Here is an 18,169-nt window from a genome sequence, read left to right on the forward strand (position 1 = left end):
GGCGGGCAGGCGTGCGCCGCCGGCGGTGCTCGCGCACTCCCCAGTGGCCAGAGGAGCCGAGGACATCAATAGACGTCCTCTCGGCATTGTAGAGCCACCTTGCGGCCGTCATAGTACGATGGCCCGGATACCAAGTGGTTAAACACCACCAAGTACGTCTGCGACCTTGGAGCTGCCTTAATAGGGCCTGAAATAGTTGATCAGAGGTCTTTGGATGAGGCAACCCTTCTCACTAGCTTAGCCCCCCCCCTATCCAAATAGGTGGTACTTCTCTTTCTAATTACAAGTAATATACTCTTTTAATGCCAATAGAATAATAAAGCTATTTTAGATGTAATATTCCAAGAATTACCAATTGAAAAATGATTGGTATAATCTAGAGATCTGAAAAGAAAAGAAATCATAGGAAATGGAGACGGATTGACATTGTTAACTTTCTTTTAGGTAAAATGCCTGGATGCAGGTATTGGATAGCATTATAATACAAGGTAACACAGGCCAGTCATATACATTACAGAGTGGTTTGACATGTAGGACTGGTTACATTGCATTCAGGCTTGTCCATCGGCTGTCACATACACATGACTGAGTTTGCATTTTTATGGTATGAAGGCAACTGTAACTGGACACCTGCAGAACTCACTTGTCAAAATGAGTAAATATTCCAAAAGAAATTATTTTAAAGGGGTTGTAAAGGTTTGTTTTTTATTTTCTAAATAGGTTCCTTTAAGCTAGTGCATTGTTGGTTCACTTACCTTTTCCTTCGATTTCCCTTCTAAATGTTTTTTTTTTGTCTGAATTTCTCACTTCCTGTTTAACCTCAGTAAGCTTGCCCCCATCATCCGAGCCGTTCTGGCTGGGGGTTAGTAAGCGTGCTCGCCCCCATCCCTTGGGACATCCCTGCGGGGAGACGCTGTGAACGTTCACAGCATCTCCCCACAGGGGTGCAGTCTCAAGCGAGGGGGCTCAGATGATGGGGGCAAGCGTACTGAGGAGAAACATGAAGTGAGAAATTCAGACAAAGAAAAAAAAAACATTTAGAAGGAAAATCGAAGGAGAAGGTAAGTGAACCAACAATGCACTAGCTTAAAGGAACCTATTTAAAAAATTAAAAACAAACCTTTACAACCCCTTTTAGGCCCCATACTCACGAGCAAACATGTCTGCTGAAACTGGCCCGCAGGCCAGTTTCAGCAGACATGTTTGCTCGTGTGTGGGCGCGAGCGGGCCGAATTCCAGCAAACATTTGCCCGCCGGGCCTTTTCCCAGCGGGCAAATATTCCTGGACTTGTTTTAAAACAGCCCGCTGGAATTCAGCCCGCTCGGACATGTACGGTCGTCAGTACAGACCTACCGTACATGTCCAGGCGCCCGCCGTCCCTCGCATGCGTCGAATGACTTCGACGCATGCGTGGAAGCATTTTAAAGGCGGGCCGCCCACGTCGCCGCGTCATTGTCGCGGCGACACCGCGTCATCGACGCGGCGACACCGCGGACACGCCCCGCGTATTGTTTACGCGCGGACTTCTGTACGATGGTGTGTACAACCATCGTACAGAAGCCCTCTGGCAGACATGTATGGTGAAAACGGTCCGACGGACCGCTTTCACCATACATGTTTGTCCGTGTGTACCCGGCCTTAGACTTGAGGAGGAGGTGAATGGTAGCTTCTTAAACTGACCCCAGACACAAGTCTGTCACCTAGTCCAGCTGAACCTGTACAGACCAGATGACCAGTGTTAATTTTTGGCAGCAAATTTCGTTTCAGTTTTAGTCTTAGGCCCCGTACACACCATAGAATCCATCCGCAGATAAATCCCAGCAAATGGGTTTCAGCGGATAGATCCTATGGTGTGTACACGCCAGCGGATCTTTTTCCGCGGATATATCTCCCCTGGGATGGATTCCAGCAGATCGGATATTTGCTGACATGCAGAACATATCCATCTGCTGGAGTCCATCCCAACGGATGGATCCGCTGGTCTGTACAGACTCACCGAATCCATCCGTCCGAAGGGATCCCCCGCATGCGTCGTAATGATTTGACGAATGCGTGGAATTCCTTATATGACAGCGTCGCGCACGTCGCCGCGTCATAATCGCGGCGACGGCGCGACACGTTATCGCAAGAGGATTTCGGTGCGGATTTCAATGCGATGGTGTGTACACACCATCGCATGAAAATCCGCCGAAATCCACGAGAGGATTTATCCGCGGAAACGGTCCGCTGGACCGTATTCGCGGATAAATTCTATCGTGTGTATGGGGCCTAAGTCTTAGGACTAAAATGGCATTTTATTTTTAGTCCCATTTTAGTTTTAGTCCCATTTTAGTCATCGTATTTTAGTTTAAATCTCCAGTACATTTTAGTTGAATAAAATCATTTTAGTCAACTAAAACAAAAGTGCACAGTACACAACCCCCCACCCTCTGCACAACACTCAGCCCCCACCCTCTGCACAATACACAGCCACCCACCCTCAGAATAGTACACAGCGCCCCACCCTCTGCACAACACACAGCCCCCCTCCCTATGCACCATAGATAGTCCCCCACCCTCTGCATAGTACACAGTGCCCCACCCTCTGCATAGTACACAGCCCCCCACAGTAAACAGCACACAGCCCCCCCACAGTACACAGCACACAGCCCCCCACCCTCTGCACAATACACAAGAGACCCCCAGTCTCCTGGGACAGCACTGTCAGCATACTTTAAAGTTAAGAATAAATCACTACCAGCCTTTTCTCATACACAGCTACTCCTGTGTCACTCTTGTAAATCAAAGTCTCTAAATATACCTCAATAGCTTTGTTCTTGCATGGACACGGTCACAGGACTGCTCTCCTCTGACATTTCATGGATAGTCATGTGACCGCTCTCCTCCTCCAATCTAAAGCAACACTCAGAGGAGGAGTGGAAGGAGGAGCGGCCAACAAGAACAAAGCTATTGAGGTATTTTGAAGTTGGATCCCTTCTCCCTATTGGTAAAAAAACAAATATCGGCATATAGCACGCACGCACTGTGTTTTACGCCAATAAATACAGTAGTTCAAGAGGGTAAATGTCCCTCCTTGCCATTAACGTCCCTTTTTCATTCCTTAACGAAAACGGATTTGATTTTCGTTATAGTTTTTCGTCAGTTGACAAAAATGTGCTGTAGTTTTCGTCACGGTAAAATGGCCACGGACAAAAATTATGACAAAATTTTTCATTGACAAAATTAACAATACAAGTGACAATCAGTGCATGCCTAGATATATATAGTTAGGCTGAAAAAAAAGACAGTTTAACCAATAGAAAAAAAACAGATAACTCCCACACACAGAGTCTTATACCCACAGTTGATCCAGAGGAAGGCAAAGAAAAAAACCTATAAAGCATGGTCCAATTTTCTCCAGTCTTTGTCTATGGGTACCTTTAAGATATTGTATTCGGAACAAATAATAAAAAGTGCAGTAGCCTTTAGCAGATCTAATATTTTATTGTTCTGACTGATCTAAAATAATTAATAGGTGAAAGTTAGTTTGGTTGCTGATATGGTTTCACATCTTCACTTCAATTTGAACTGCCTTAATAAATAATCTCCCTGTGACAGTAATTGGCGCAGAACTGCAGGTAATCCCAATTATTACACATTTTTATGGAACAAATTACATCATATCAGATAATTAGTGATCTGAAAATTTCAGTACAAGGCTATTATTATCACGTAGTAGCTCCTAAATACTTGATTATTTTCCATTTCTAACTTTCTGCAGTTATAAAATATCTTTACTGTCACACTTAGATGTGCCCTGGGGCAAATATAATGATTGTTTATCTGATCTGCTTTTTTAGAAAACACATTCAGGTAAGAATGTACCCAGGATTATCCCTCCCACTGGGACATTGTATTCTGACAGCGGGACTTGCCACTGTCAGAATAGGAAATTTACATCATTTACATCAATTGATAGCTGTTGATCATTAACCTGAAATTTACATCTTTGCACTGATAAAATTAAATTACATGTGTATTTCCTAGTGCACTTCCTTGTATGTACTAATGAATCTGAATGCGAGCGGGGCACCGCCTTTGAGCCTTCCTCGCAACCCATATTCATGCAACAGCTGGACTCTATTGTCTAAACTGTTATTGAGTGATCTTAATATACTTTTTATTCAATTTGTGAATCAATTATTTTTCATTACGGCAACTGCTGCTCATTTTGGGCCATATGGATGCCATGGGCACACTTTGGACCAGATGTTCACTTGGGCCCAGATTCACGTAGAATCGTGGTGGCGTAACGTATCGTAGATACGTTACACCGCAGCAAGTTTTCATCCCAAGTGCCTGATTCTCAAAGCACTTGCATGAAAACTTACGCTGGCGGCCTCCGTGTGCCATTTAAATTAGGCGCGCTCCCGCGCCGGACCTACTGCGCATGCTCGGTTTTGAAATTCCCGCCGTGCTTTGCGCAAAGTGACCTCATTTTTTCAAACGGCGACGTGCGTAGCGTACTTTCGTATTCCTGGACGTCTTACGCAAGGAACAAAAATTTTCAAATTTCGACACGGGAACGACGGCCATACTTTATACAGCACATACGTGTGCTGTGTAAAGTTAGGGCACCAAAAACGACGACTAACTTTGCGACGGGAAACTAGACTAGCAGCGACGTAGCGAACGCGAAAAAACCGTTGTGGATCGCCGTAACTACTAATTTGCATACCCAATGCTGGTTTACGACGCAAACTTCCCCCAGCGGCGGCCGCGGTATTGCATCCTAAGATCCGACAGTGTAAAACAATTACACCTGTCGGATCTTAGGGCTAACTATGCGTAACTGATTCTATGAATCAGTCGCATAGATACTCTGAGAGATACGACGGAGTATCTGAGATACTCCGTCGTATCTCTTTTGTGAATCTGGGCCTTGGTGCTTTAATGCGTCCACACAATCTTATTTAATTGGTATTGCTAGTTGGGTCTGCTGAGCTGTATGCTGTGTGCCTTCGGCGACTCGACATTATTTCCCTCACCATTCTATCTCAACTGAGGGACCTTCCCTTATCAAACATGGCGCAGCGGGTTGCTGCGTGACCTCTGTGGTTCTCCATGCATTAATGGGCATGCGCTGGACCTACAAATTCATTTGTGCCTATATTCGCTCCACTATGTTGTTGTGTAGGTCATGCATGCGCACTCTGGGTCGCCACGTTATGTCTGCATCCCGGCGGTGACGTCAGACGCTGCTGCCATGGGAGGTATTTAAGAGCGAGCTGGAGGCCGCGATCTCTGTCATGACCCATGATAGGGAGGTAGAGGTGTTATTCCTCTCCTCTCTTCCTGTCCCTTAATCATCCGGATTGCTGTTTGGTAAGTTCTCTCTGTTCCATATAGTGATCCACACCAGGACTCCACTGTACTATTTTAGTACTCAATCCCCCCTTTTTTTTTTTTTTTTTCTTTGTTTGTCCCTCTCTATGCCATTGGATCTATATAGGCACATTGCTATTGGAACACTGCTTTCATCTTCTAGTCCGCAATTGGTCTTAAGGGATTCTTTCTGCACCAGCGGCAAACTTCATTGATTCCACATTTATACTTCTTACCCAGGTAAAAAGTTATTTTTATTAATTATGCCCATTCTTGGATTATAGCCATTTCTCTGCGATTCCATATAGCTCCCTTTACATGGTTTCTCGTTATATTCATATATTAGGGACAATGAATGCTCTCTCCTTTCCTGTGGCCAATCTGAATGAGTGGCAATGCCTGGATGTTTTCGATTTAGAATTTTCATGGGACCTTGTAGATCATTTCTCTGGCTATCCCTATATCTGGTTGTGACTGGCTGCCATGGTGGGATTTGCCTAGCTCGCACTCTGACTATTTATTTTTTATTATTTATTTCTTGATTACCAGGTTCAAAATATTTTCTGATACTCTTCTAGTTGGTTATTTAGCCAATAATATTTGCATTTGGATTTATTGTTTGAATGTTATGTTTTACAAACTAACTTGCTGTTCCATCCATTGTATGTTCTCTTGTGATTTTCAGCATAACCTGCATTAACTTCGAAAGTTCCTGAAGAAGCTCATCCGAGCGAAACACGTAGAGCAACTTTACTGCAGTCTTGTATGCGTTTGGCAAAGTCTCATGTATTTAATATGGATGGTTTTAAAATCTGTGCTTGTTTCTTTTTTTACTTTTATAATACAAATTTAAATCCTCAATGCTGTTACTGTATTTCTACCTAATCAATTGAACACTGTTTAAAGTCCCAGGGTTTGTTACCTTTTTCTCCCCCTTTTTTTTCACTGTCAGAAAAGAATAATCAGCTGTAGCTGCTGATCATTAACATTTTTCAAACATGTTCAAACAGACGTCAAGCTAAATTTACCAAACAACAACAATGTAGCTCCACTGAAAACATTAAGCCCAAACTAAATCTACCTAATCCTAGCACCTATCTAGGAGGATGCTACATACTGCAAAACAAACAAAGTATCACCCTTTTTAAGAAAGTGTAAAAACAACAAATCCACTGGCAGGATCAACAGATAATATTATTATTACCAAGGCAATTCTGAAAAACAATAACTGGTGTGTTAATGCTAGTGGCAGACTGCGGCATACTGTATTTGATGTTTTTACCTTGCCTGTAGTTTCACTTTAGCTAATGTACATATTTTATTGGCTCATTTCAAGGGAGGGGTATGAAAAGAGAAAATATATAGCTTTATTGAGAACAATAAATGTTTAGTGAAGGTACAGTGACAAACCTAAAGATAACCAGCTCAGTATTGTTACTAGCACTATGCATAGAACGCTAACTTTGCGTTTAATCATTAACAGGAACAAGTGAAGGGTGGGGAGCAGTTAGACGTCTAGCATATAATTGATAGTTAATAGTTGTTATTACATACTGTAAGCACTCTCATAACTGACAATATAATTACCACTAAATACTCTACATACATGGACGTTCCTATGTACTCATATATAAAAATGCACTGTAATTAAAAATGAAAAAGACACTAGGTAGCATTGCATATGAACTTTTAAACACATGTCACCTTTGTGAACTGAGTAATTTAAAAGACAATTGAGTTGTTATTCACTTCCTAATTTCAAGAGAATTCCACTCTCCCTATTACATTTTATAACGATACTAAAGATTGTGATTCCATAAGTGGGGCAGATTCATCTCATCATCACCAGAATGTATTCCAAAGCATATTTTTGGGGTTTAATAGAGATATATTTTTGTTTTTGTTTTTTAGATTCATACTTACCTATAGTGTTTCCCTGAAAATCAGCCCAGGTCTTATATTTATTTTGGCAACAAAAGACATTGTCAGGCCTCGTACACACGACCGAGTTTCTCGGCAAAAACAGCAAGAAACTTGCTGGGAGACCGGTCGTGTGTACATTTTTGTCGAGGAAACTGTCGAGAAACTCGACGAGCCAAAAAGAGAGCATGTTCTCTATTTCCTCAACGGGAATGGAGAAACTTGCCTTGTCGAGTTCCTCGACAGCCTAACAAGGAACTCGACGAAGAAAGCGATGTGTTTCGCCCGTCGAGTTCCTTGGTCGTGTGTACGAGGCTTAAGGCTTATTTTTGTGGTAGGTCTTACTATGTAATGTACTGTCTTCATTTCCCCTCTCTCTCCCTGCCTGTCACGAATCCCCAGTGTGAACTTGTAAAATCCTATAATACACTCTATTTCTGTATTATATAATGAACAATGTGTATGTTTCTGTAATATATTTGTGCCAAATACCTTCGTTATAGCGCCGCTCTGCGCTTCTGTGACCCGCTGGAGTGCTCTTCCCCACAATTATATTACAGAAACACACACATTGTACATTATATATGTAGCATTACCCTCGAAGGAGCTGCTGGTTTATATTTGGGCGTGCCGTTACCTTTTTTTTCCATATGCTCGTTTCAGGGGTTCTCCTTGAAGAGTTGTCCAAAAGAATGTCTGCAACAAACACAAAGTCTCTTTCAAGGGTTTTATTAACCAAAGTTCTCCAACAGAGGGGTAGAGGGACATGGAAAGACTCAGGTACCTTTGCTTTGCGGATCACGGGAACAACTTAGATCCAGAGGATTAACTCAGCTCTACACTTGATTTCAGAAACCACTAGATAGGCCTACTCTCAGGCCTCGTACACACGACCGAATTTCTCGGCAAAAACCAGCAAGAAACTTGCTGGGATTTTCTTTTTGCCGAGGAAACCGTTCGTGTGTACATTTTTCGACGAGGAAACTGTCGAGGATCCCGTCGAGCCAAAAAGAGAGCATGTCTTCTTTTTCCTCGACGGGAATGTGTACGAGGCTTCACTGGCCTAGCAGCTAGTGCGAAGCTCGTCAAAGTCAGACTTGATAAGTGTTGTCAGGCCGTCCCAAAATCTTCTGCCACAAGATCATGTAACCAACTGCACATTTGATATAGTTCCAACAAAAGTTACACAACTCACGGTGCCAAAAATCTTTAAGCCGGACCAGCAGCACAGTGAGGCAAATCAGCCAGGGTAATTGAATCAATTGAATCCCACTGGTTCAGCTTCCTTCCGTAGATAAGGTATCGAAGGACCATCCCTGGATTAGTAGGCCCCAGAAACTCCTGGGCCCACTCTCAGTTGCGAGGCCTCGGGCCAGCCAGCCCTGAGGCTACGAGACAAATTAGCACATTCCTGAGGCCATTAGGGCCATCAGGTCAGGATCAGGAGACAAACCCCACCAAAACAGTGTTTGCCCTTAAGTACCCCTCCCCAGAATGCACAGCGGGTTTACCACGCCCCCTGAGCCACTTCTGGGAGAGGGATACCCAATACATCTAGCCTGTTGCCTTTCCAACCTTGACCTGCGGTGACGGCGACACCCACCGTCAGGGGGAAACTTGTGCAACCCAGCTGAACTGAAACAGAACCAACAATTTAGCATAATCCTTCCGAGTCAAACTACTGCTCAGACAACTATAATTTAACACATAGCGTCTACTAAATGGGAGCATGGCGCCACACATACTACTGTAATAGAGTGGATATGAGCTACTGTAATATGTAATATTACTACTGTAATATGTGATATGAGCCCTTCCCCTTTGGGGAAGGGCTCATATCACAGCCCTCCTGGAAAATAACGCTAGATCTTGTTTTCGGGGTAGGTCTTATTTTTAGGGAAACACGGTAGGTGGATGCAGCATCAGACTGATGCTGCAGCTGTCCCCCGGCATCTCTGCACTGAGAACCGAGCAATCGAACATCTCACTCCTCCCAGAGCAGAGAGCTGCTGACTGTCAATCAGCATCTGTCCTGCTTCTCCACGCTCATTGGAGTGCTGGGTTGTGGAGGGGCAGGGAGCAGCCGTCTCAGCGGCATGCTGAGAGACTGAGAATGCCATCAGTCAAGGCAGCTGGCGGATCCAGACTTCTGAAGTCGGGATGACGCGCTGCCTCGACTGATAGCAGTGATGTCAGCGGAAAGCAGACTTCAGACCACTCTCCGCTGAAAACGGGTCACAGGAGTGCAAAACAAATTGCACTCCTGTAACCCTTAGGAGAAGCCCAGCCTAAAAAGCTCAGGCTGGACTTCTCCTTTAAGTATATCAAAAGTCAAAACTTGTATTTTAAATTTGGACACATTTCATACAATGTTATGTCTGTGAGGCAGAAAGGGGTTGATTTACTAAAGGCAAATAGACTGTGCATGGAAAAAATGGAAGAAACTGCGCTAGAAGTGTTAAAAGGAAAAGGAACACCTGCAAAATTAAGGGCCAGATCCACAAAAGGGTTACGCCGTCGTATCCGTTTCTATCTATGCGGCTGATTCATAGAATCAGTTACGCATAGATATCCCTAAGATCCGATATGTGTAATTGTTTTACACTGTCGGATCTTAGGATGCAGTACCGCGGCCGCCGCTGGGGGCATTTCTCGTCGTAAACCAGCGTCGGGTATGCAAATTAGCACTTACGGAGATCCACGAAGGTTTTTCCCTTCGTGAAGTCGCCGTAAGTGTGAATTTGCCGTCGCAAAGATAGGGCTGCTTTTACAAAGTGTAAAGTTAGTACACCATGTAAAAGTATACCCGTCTTTCCCGCGTTTTTTTTTTTAAATTTAATTTTTTCCGCCGCAACTCTTTTTTACCCGTCACGATTCACAAAACCTCGGCGCAACGTAACTTTGCGCAAAGCACGTCGGGAAAATAGCGTCGGGAGCATGCGCAGTACGTCCGGCGCGGGAGCGCGCCTAATTTAAATGGGACTCGCCCCATTTGAATTGGCCCGCCTTGCGCCGGACTGATTTAGGATACACCGCCGCAAATTTCCAGGTAAGTGCTTTGTGGATCGGGCACTAACTTGGGCAATTTGCGGCGGTGTAACTTAAATCGGAAAAGTTACGTTGCGCCCGCTCGTTGTGGATCTGGCCCTAAGTCGCTTATTCAGTTGAGAGCTGCGATTAACATGTAAACAATTGGTACAGAAAAAGCATAGAAAGAAAATCAAATCGCGCTAACCCCCTAACCATGTGGTATGGGTATTAATTTAAGGAATTCAATCACCAGAATTATAAATACCAAAACCAGGTTAGTAATAAACTAATATGTGACTAGTGACATAAGTAATAATAAAACTGATATGTCCAATAATATAGATGCATCAGTTGCCGTGTTTACAAACAATCTCATGCCAGTTAATAGAATTAAAATTATATTGGTGACCAATAAAAAATATAAAATATGGTAAATAAAAAACCTAAAAACTAAATGATATAGTCCATTAGTGCTTGAATAATTAAACAACAGATGATGAACACCACCAGTGCTCTGTGCAAAAATCCATAAGCTGATGAATTTACGTGTCCAAAAATGTGATGAATCCTCCACCAATCAGTAGGAATTACTCCTTACTGACTTGCCATGATCCCTTATGACAGAGGATCACTAAAAGCATGTAATCGAAATTATCACTCCAAATACGCAGCTCAAACAAATTGGATCCTTAAGCAGTGAATCTCATCCAATAATGATCATAGGTCATCAGCATATGTACCCGATATGTAAGAGATGATAATAGCTCCACATGTGCATGTGTTTTTCTTTTCTTTTCCTTGCATGTGATTGGGTAAAGTGAGCCTTACCTTATTCACTAATCTCTTGTGCAACTTCACTTGCACACAAAGGCCCAGATTCACAGAGAGCAAGGCGCACATTACGCCGCCGTAGAGTAACCAATGTACGCTACGCCAACGCAGCGCAGAAAGGCAAGCAATGCATTCAGCAAGCCAGTGCTCCCAACGCTGCGCCAGCGTGGCGTGGGATTCGAAGGCGTAGGTGGAAGTGGGCGTGACCCATGCAAATGAGGCATGACCCCATGGAAATGATGGGCCGAGCACCAGACACATACGTATCACGAACTGCGCATGCGCCGTGACGTGGACGCATCCCCCTGCGCCTGCTCACAACCACGTCGGAACAACTGCCTAAACTACGCCGGATCACTGCGTACGGTGTGAATGTAACCTACGCCCAGCCAGACACACGTCCAATGTAAAATACGCCGGCTTGTGTTCCCTGGTGCAGACCTTTGCATGTCTGCTGCTGGGTTGCACCTCCTTTATGGGGAATAACTTTACGCCGGACGTACAACTTACGCGCACCTAGCGTAGCATGCGTTGGGCGCACGCAGGTTCGTGAATCGCCGTATTTCCCTCATTTGCATGCTTGAATGGCTAATCAATGGGAGCGGCACCATGCAGCCAGCCTAAATGTGCGCCCACCCTACGCCGGCGTAAGCAAGATACGTTGGCGGGGTGTAGCCTGGTTTTAGGCGCATATCTGTTTGTGGGTCTGGCGCACAGATACGACGGCGCACATTTGCACTTAAGTCGGCGTAACTTGTTATACGTCGGCGTAAGTGCTTTGTGAATCTGGGCCATAGTGCAGAGTCGTTTTGCCTTTATTTATTCAAACCCAAACCCTGTGAACAATCTTCACAGTCTTCCTAAAATCATTTTCCTCTTCTGTTTGAAAATGATCATTTGCTACTCTTTTCAAAATTAGTAAAAATTTGGACTTTGGATATTTTTTTAAAGACTAACCTTCAGAGTGAAAATTGTAATGTGCTTTAGTCAGGTTACACGTTAAATATGTGTTCTGTTAAGGTGCTTAAAGTGGACCTGCAGTAATTTTTTCATCTTTCCATCTATTAAATCTTCTGCCCTTGTTGTTTTAACTTTGGATAGTAAAACATTTTTTTCTGCCAGTAATTACCTTATACAGCCCACTTCCTCTTTCTTGCCTGGTACAAAGCCTAGGCTTATGACATCATGCACAGCTCTCTCTCTCTCTCGCTCACTCTCCTGAGAGTTTGCCAGGAAGGGAGGGGGGATGAGTCATAAGAGGGCCAATGAGAGTTGGAGGGCTGCCCCACAGCAATAAATAATATGCAAGCTTGTCCTAATATGATGCTGTTGGCAGCAGGCAATTCTTACTACAGAAGCTGTCATAGATGGGGCCACCGTGTTTAGCGTTGCAGTACATACTGTACATGTGCACATCTGCTTGTCCAGTTTGGTTGATTTCCAGATAAGATTTGAAAAAGAAATGTAAAGGGTGCCATATACCATGCAATATGATTGTACAATATCCTTTAGATCTATCATCAACCATGTAGTGCAATGGATTGTTCAAGGGGGTTCTCCTATTACATAGCTTTGGTAAATCTTAAGGAAATTGTACAGAGATTTTACAATCAGATTGCATAGCATATGGCCAGCTTTAGCGGTTACTGGCAGACACTGAATGAATACTGTATAATCCAGTAAAGACCGGGTGATGAACTAGAACAGGGGTCAGCTACATTTTCCACAGTAGGTGTCAATTTACAAGCAGTAGACAACAAGTGTGCCAGTGAACAGTGCAGTGTAGTTGCATAGTTTGTTTCCAGTTTGTGCACTCATACTTATGGCTAATGGCAATTCAAATTTATAAAATTAGACACGTTTCATAATCTCAGATCATTCCCAATTTCTGCACATTCAGACTTCAGATTATCCCCAATTCCAGGAATTTGAGACTTCAGTTCATCTCTAAATCCTCAACCTTCAGACCTCATAATCCCCAATTCCAGCACCTCCAGACCTCTCATAATCTCCAATTCCAGCACCTTTAGATCTCACATAATCCTCAATTCAAGCACCTTCAGACCTCACATAATCCTCAATTCCAGCACCTTCAGACCTCTCATAATCTCCAATTCCAGCCCCTTCAGACCTCACATAATCCTCAATTCCAGCACCTTCAGACCTCTCATAATCTCCAATTCCAGCCCCTTCAGACCTCACATAATCCTCAATTCCAGCACCTTCAGACCTCTCATAATCTCCAATTCCAGCACCTCCAGACCTCACATAATCCCCAATTCCAGCACCTCCAGATCTCACACAATCCCCAATTCAAGCACCTCCAGACCTCACATAATCCTCAATTCCAGCACCTCCAGACCTCACATAATCCTCAATTCCAGCACCTCCAGACCTCTCATAATCCCCAATTCCAGCACCTTTAGATCTCACATAATCCTCAATTCCAGCACCTCCAGACCTCACATAATCCCCAATTCCAGCACCTCCAGACCTCTCATAATCTCCAATTACAGCACCTCCAGACCTCTCATAATCCCCAATTCCAGCACCTTTAGTCCTCACACAATCCACAATTCCAGCACCTTTAGTCCTCACTCACACAATCCACAATTCCAGCACCTTTAGTCCTCACACAATCCACAATTCCAGCACCTTCAGGCTTCACACAAGAGCCGGTTCACACAGGGGTGACTCGTCAGGCGATTCTATAGAACTGTTCTATGTGCGACGCAAGTCGCTCCGATTTAGAAAAGGGTTCTTGTACGACTTTGGGGACGACTCGGGGCGACTTGCATTGACTCATTTTGAAAGTCGCCTCTCAAGTCGTCATGAGATCCCCTTGCCGAGTCGCCCCCAAAGTCGTGCCGCCCCTGTGTGAACCGTCTCAGGGTTTACATGTATGCAATGAAAAGACCACATTTTACGAGTGACAAATTCAGATCATCTTTTACTCTTCTGTCTGCAGCAAATAGTAATCTGATTGGTTCCTTTATGCACGTTTCACACCACTAAAAGGCTCTTTGCAATGTTTTAGTAAATAACGTTTTTTTATCGTTTTTGAACTGAAGTATGACAATGTGATAAAACCTGAAGAACAACACCTTTTCTTATTTCCCAGAACATTGGATCTTGTATGCTGTTATATGGAGGGATCTAGAGTAGGGCTCTTCTTTTCATTAAACATGGATGGCTGTTTTTGTATACAAGGAACTTTATTTCTCGTCATCGTGTCACACTTGTGTGTTCATGGATCAGTGCAGGGGAAATTTACACTGAACAGCAGCTCAGAAGCTCATTGCAAAACCTGAAATAACTGACAGTGGCACAGAACTAAAACAGCACATAAAAATGAGATAGCAAATAGATATCAGAAGATTATTTTACTATCGGAAGATGATCTGATTATTGGAAGATAATTTTACTAGCTGATTCACACATAAAACATGCTGGCCGGTAGCCTATCAATAAACACAGCTATGTGATTAACACACAGCTTCTGTGCTGTGTACAATAGTCTATCGGCCAATAAAATCCCACTTGGATGATGCCTTTTACCTCTGCAAAGATTTTCCACTACGGCCTGCTGCAGTCATTGATAAGCAATGAACAGATAGATATTTGTTGTTTCTGTTTTCATGGCAGTGATTTGTCCAATGTACTTTTTTATCACCGAAAGGAGACACTAGTGGAAAATGTCGTAATCTATATTCCAAGTCCACCCAAAATGTATATTTCAGACCCTTTAAATACATCAAAGGGGTGAATAAAGCTCCGGAGGGCAATTTTGTTTCAATATGAAACAAAATTCAAGAACACGGAACATGGCTTCAAACTAAATAAAGCAAAGTTCATAAATAATACTGGAAAGTATTATTTTACTGAAAGGGTAGTTGATACTTAGAATAAACTTTCAGCAGAGGTACCCTGTTTCCCCGAAAATAAGCCCTACCCCGAAAATAAGACCTAGCGTTATTTTTGGGGATGGCTGCAATATAAGCCCTACCCCGAAAATAAACCCTAGTTAAAGTCGTCGTAAAAACGTAATCCGTTTTGTAAAAAATTATATAATGTGCAGTGTGTCTCCTTTTTGTAACTTTGTTTTGGAAAATACCTTACTTACAGTGCCGCTGGGCGCTCACGTGACCGGCTGGAGATCTTCTCCTCTCCAACATCAGTGGTCCCTTCCTCTGCAGTGCTCAGAGTGGAGAAGAGCTACGGTGGGTCACTGTGCTGGCTATCATGCTTTAAAGGATCAGGATATATTTTTTTTCTTTTTGGGGTTACAACCACTCTAAGATCGTCATGATGACATGACTGTATTTGAATAAATGTAGATTATTGTACATACCGTAAAGAAATAAGACATTCCCCGGAAAATAAGCCCTAGTGTGATTTTTGTAACCAAAATTAATATAAGACCCGGTCTTATTTTTGGGGAAACACAGTAGTGAGACAGTCAACAGTAAATGGCTTCAAATATGCTTGGGATAAACATAGATCTATACTCAGACAAAAAAGTTAAAGTGGTTGTAAACCCAAGGCAAAAAAAAAAAAACCTGCAAGACAAAGGCATAATGAACTAGTATGCATAGCATACTAGCTCAGTATGAAATACCTGCCTTAGATCGAATCCCCTGCAGCAGTCTCGGCACACCACTGTGACCGGCGACATGTCTCCCAGAGTTATTTCCGAGTTTGCGGGCTCCGGCGCTGTGATTTGCTGAAGTCGCAATGACGTCACAAGCAAGCCATTTCTTCAATGCGCATGTGCAGATGACGTTGGCACATGCTGATACGGTGAATATCTCCTAAACCATGCAAGTTTAAGAGATTTTCACGGTACCTACAGGTAATTATAGGCTTACACAGAGCTTTTTTTCTCAGAAAATAGGTGCAGGAACTCAACCACGACCCTGTTCAGATTTAAAAAACAGTAGAAGGGTCTTAAAGGGGCATTAAATACCAGGATTGCATTACATACAGAGTGCAGAGTTCAGGGGGTTACACACAGAGTGCAGAGCTGTCACTTGTAAACACAGAAACCAGACTTCTGTGTTTACAAGTGATTGTGGTGAGCAGGCACCAAAGGGTCTGAGCCAGAGGTGGTGGAACTGAGTTCCCCCAAGTTCCCCCAGAAAAAAAGCCCTGGGCTTACATGTAGGTGAAAGTGGTGTGTAAAGGTTTACAACCACTTTATTGAAAAAGAAAAACAACAAAAAAACACAAAAGACAAGAATAAGCAGACTCGATGGACTACTCAGTCTTTTTTTCTGCCATCACTTTTCTATGTTTCTATAAAAAATCCACGGACTTCTTACATCTCTTGGGGGTTTCAGCAGTGGGATCTGCTCTTCAGAGCATCCAGCTCTGCTTCCCCAGCCCCGCCATTTCTATTACAGGCTATATAAGAATGTCTTATGTATTCCTCCTGCTGTATTATTAGCTTTATAAAGTAAATCAAAAGAAGCCAGAGTGAGACCTGCCCATAAAGACCTTTTCATAATGGCCGGGCAGATAGAGAGATCTAGGCTTTCAGGCGCATCGAATTCGGAGCCCCTGAAAGATATAAGAAGCCACTTGTCCTCATCCACCCAAAAAAAAAGGAACCATTTGAAGTTGACATATCCAACTACACACACTATAACAAATAAAAAAATAGGATTACATAAGGCAAAAAAAACACACACATTAACAGCGCAAAATCTAATAAAGTACCTGTATGGAGTCCTCGTCATTATTTCTCTAACAGTTTAGAAGCACTTTCATGCTCAGTTCTTGGCCATAAATCTTCAAGGCTTTTTCCTTTTCATGTTGATCTTTTGCCATGGCTTTCATCATAGTATAATACAAGTCACTGTCTGCTGCTGTCTTGTGTAGAGTTTTCAGCAACAGAAATTCACAAGCAAAGAAGTGTCTTTCTCAGGCCCAGAATGTGTGGCTGAGTCCAGGTACATGGAATGCTTTGGAGGGTTCTTCTAATGATTTTTTGGGGAGAGTCTGTGAGGAAGGTAGCAGCATAGTTCACAGTAACAGGCTTTCCCTTTGTCGCTCTCCACCTGCTCTCTCTCTCTCTCTGCCTTTGTTCTTCCTGTCATAATGCCAGACACATAAGACACACCAGCAGGTCATGCGGCGTACCTGTAGCAACCAGGAAGCATTCTCACCTTAAACAGATCAGTTGACTTATTTGCAAGATAAAGATGATAACACAGTAGGAACTAGACAGGACGGTTCTTCTCTGGAAAACAAGCTAGCTGTGCGCTCTTGTTTTTAAAAATTATTTTTCAGTTTATTTTTGGCGAGTATTTCCTTACACATACTGGCGCTTTTTCTCTCCTGCGGAATTTACAGGACCCATAAAACCAAAATATGGGCTAGCTTATATAAAAGAGCTATTAATAGTTGTTTACTGATGTGTATGGAAGGGTCTCACAGCGCGATACATCTGAAATGAAGCTGGAAGGTTTGGCTACACCCAGGGCCGCCATCAGGAATTATGGGGCCCCTTACACAGCTTCAGGCATGGGCCCCCTGGAGCAGAGAACCGGGGGGGGGGGTGCTGCCGCCTGAAATTGAGGAGCGGTGGGGGGGCTGCCGCGAATTGAGAAGCGGGGGGGGGGGGGCTTTACAAAAAAAAGAAGAATTAAAGAAAAATATGAATAAAAAAAGGGGGGTAGCCATCCGGGGCCTTCTGGGCCCTTTAATGAAAAGAAAAAAAATATTTAGATTTATATATATATAAATTATTATTATTTTTTATAAAAAGAAATTACAAAAAAACGGGGGTTGCCATCTGGGACCTCTGGGCCCTTTAATAAAAAAAAAAAAAAAAAAAAGAAACCTCTGGGCCCTTTAATAAAAAATAAATAAAAACAAATATATAAAACAATTAAATAAACATTTATAAAAAAAAGGGGGAGTTTCCATCCAGAGCCCTGGGGACCTCTGGGCCCTTTAAAAAAATAAATAATATATATATGTGAGTAACTTGTATAGCGCAGCAATGCGAACTTAATCGCC

The 18,169-nt window shown here is 43.1% G+C and overlaps 1 protein-coding gene across 1 annotated transcript in view; it reads right to left on the reverse strand.

The window, feature by feature from the left end:
- The window catches only part of FAM83E (family with sequence similarity 83 member E), a 99,184-nt gene extending 81,846 nt beyond the window's left edge, over positions 1-17,338 (reverse strand). Inside the window, exon 1 of the mRNA XM_040325662.1 lies at positions 16,865-17,338. The gene's annotated coding sequence lies outside the window, so the exon portion shown is untranslated. The remainder of the gene's footprint in view (positions 1-16,864) is intronic.
- Between the last annotated feature and the right edge of the window lie 831 nt (positions 17,339-18,169).

This window comes from Rana temporaria, chromosome 10 (genome assembly GCF_905171775.1).
Source record: "Rana temporaria chromosome 10, aRanTem1.1, whole genome shotgun sequence".
Classification (NCBI taxonomy): Eukaryota; Metazoa; Chordata; class Amphibia; order Anura; family Ranidae; genus Rana; species Rana temporaria.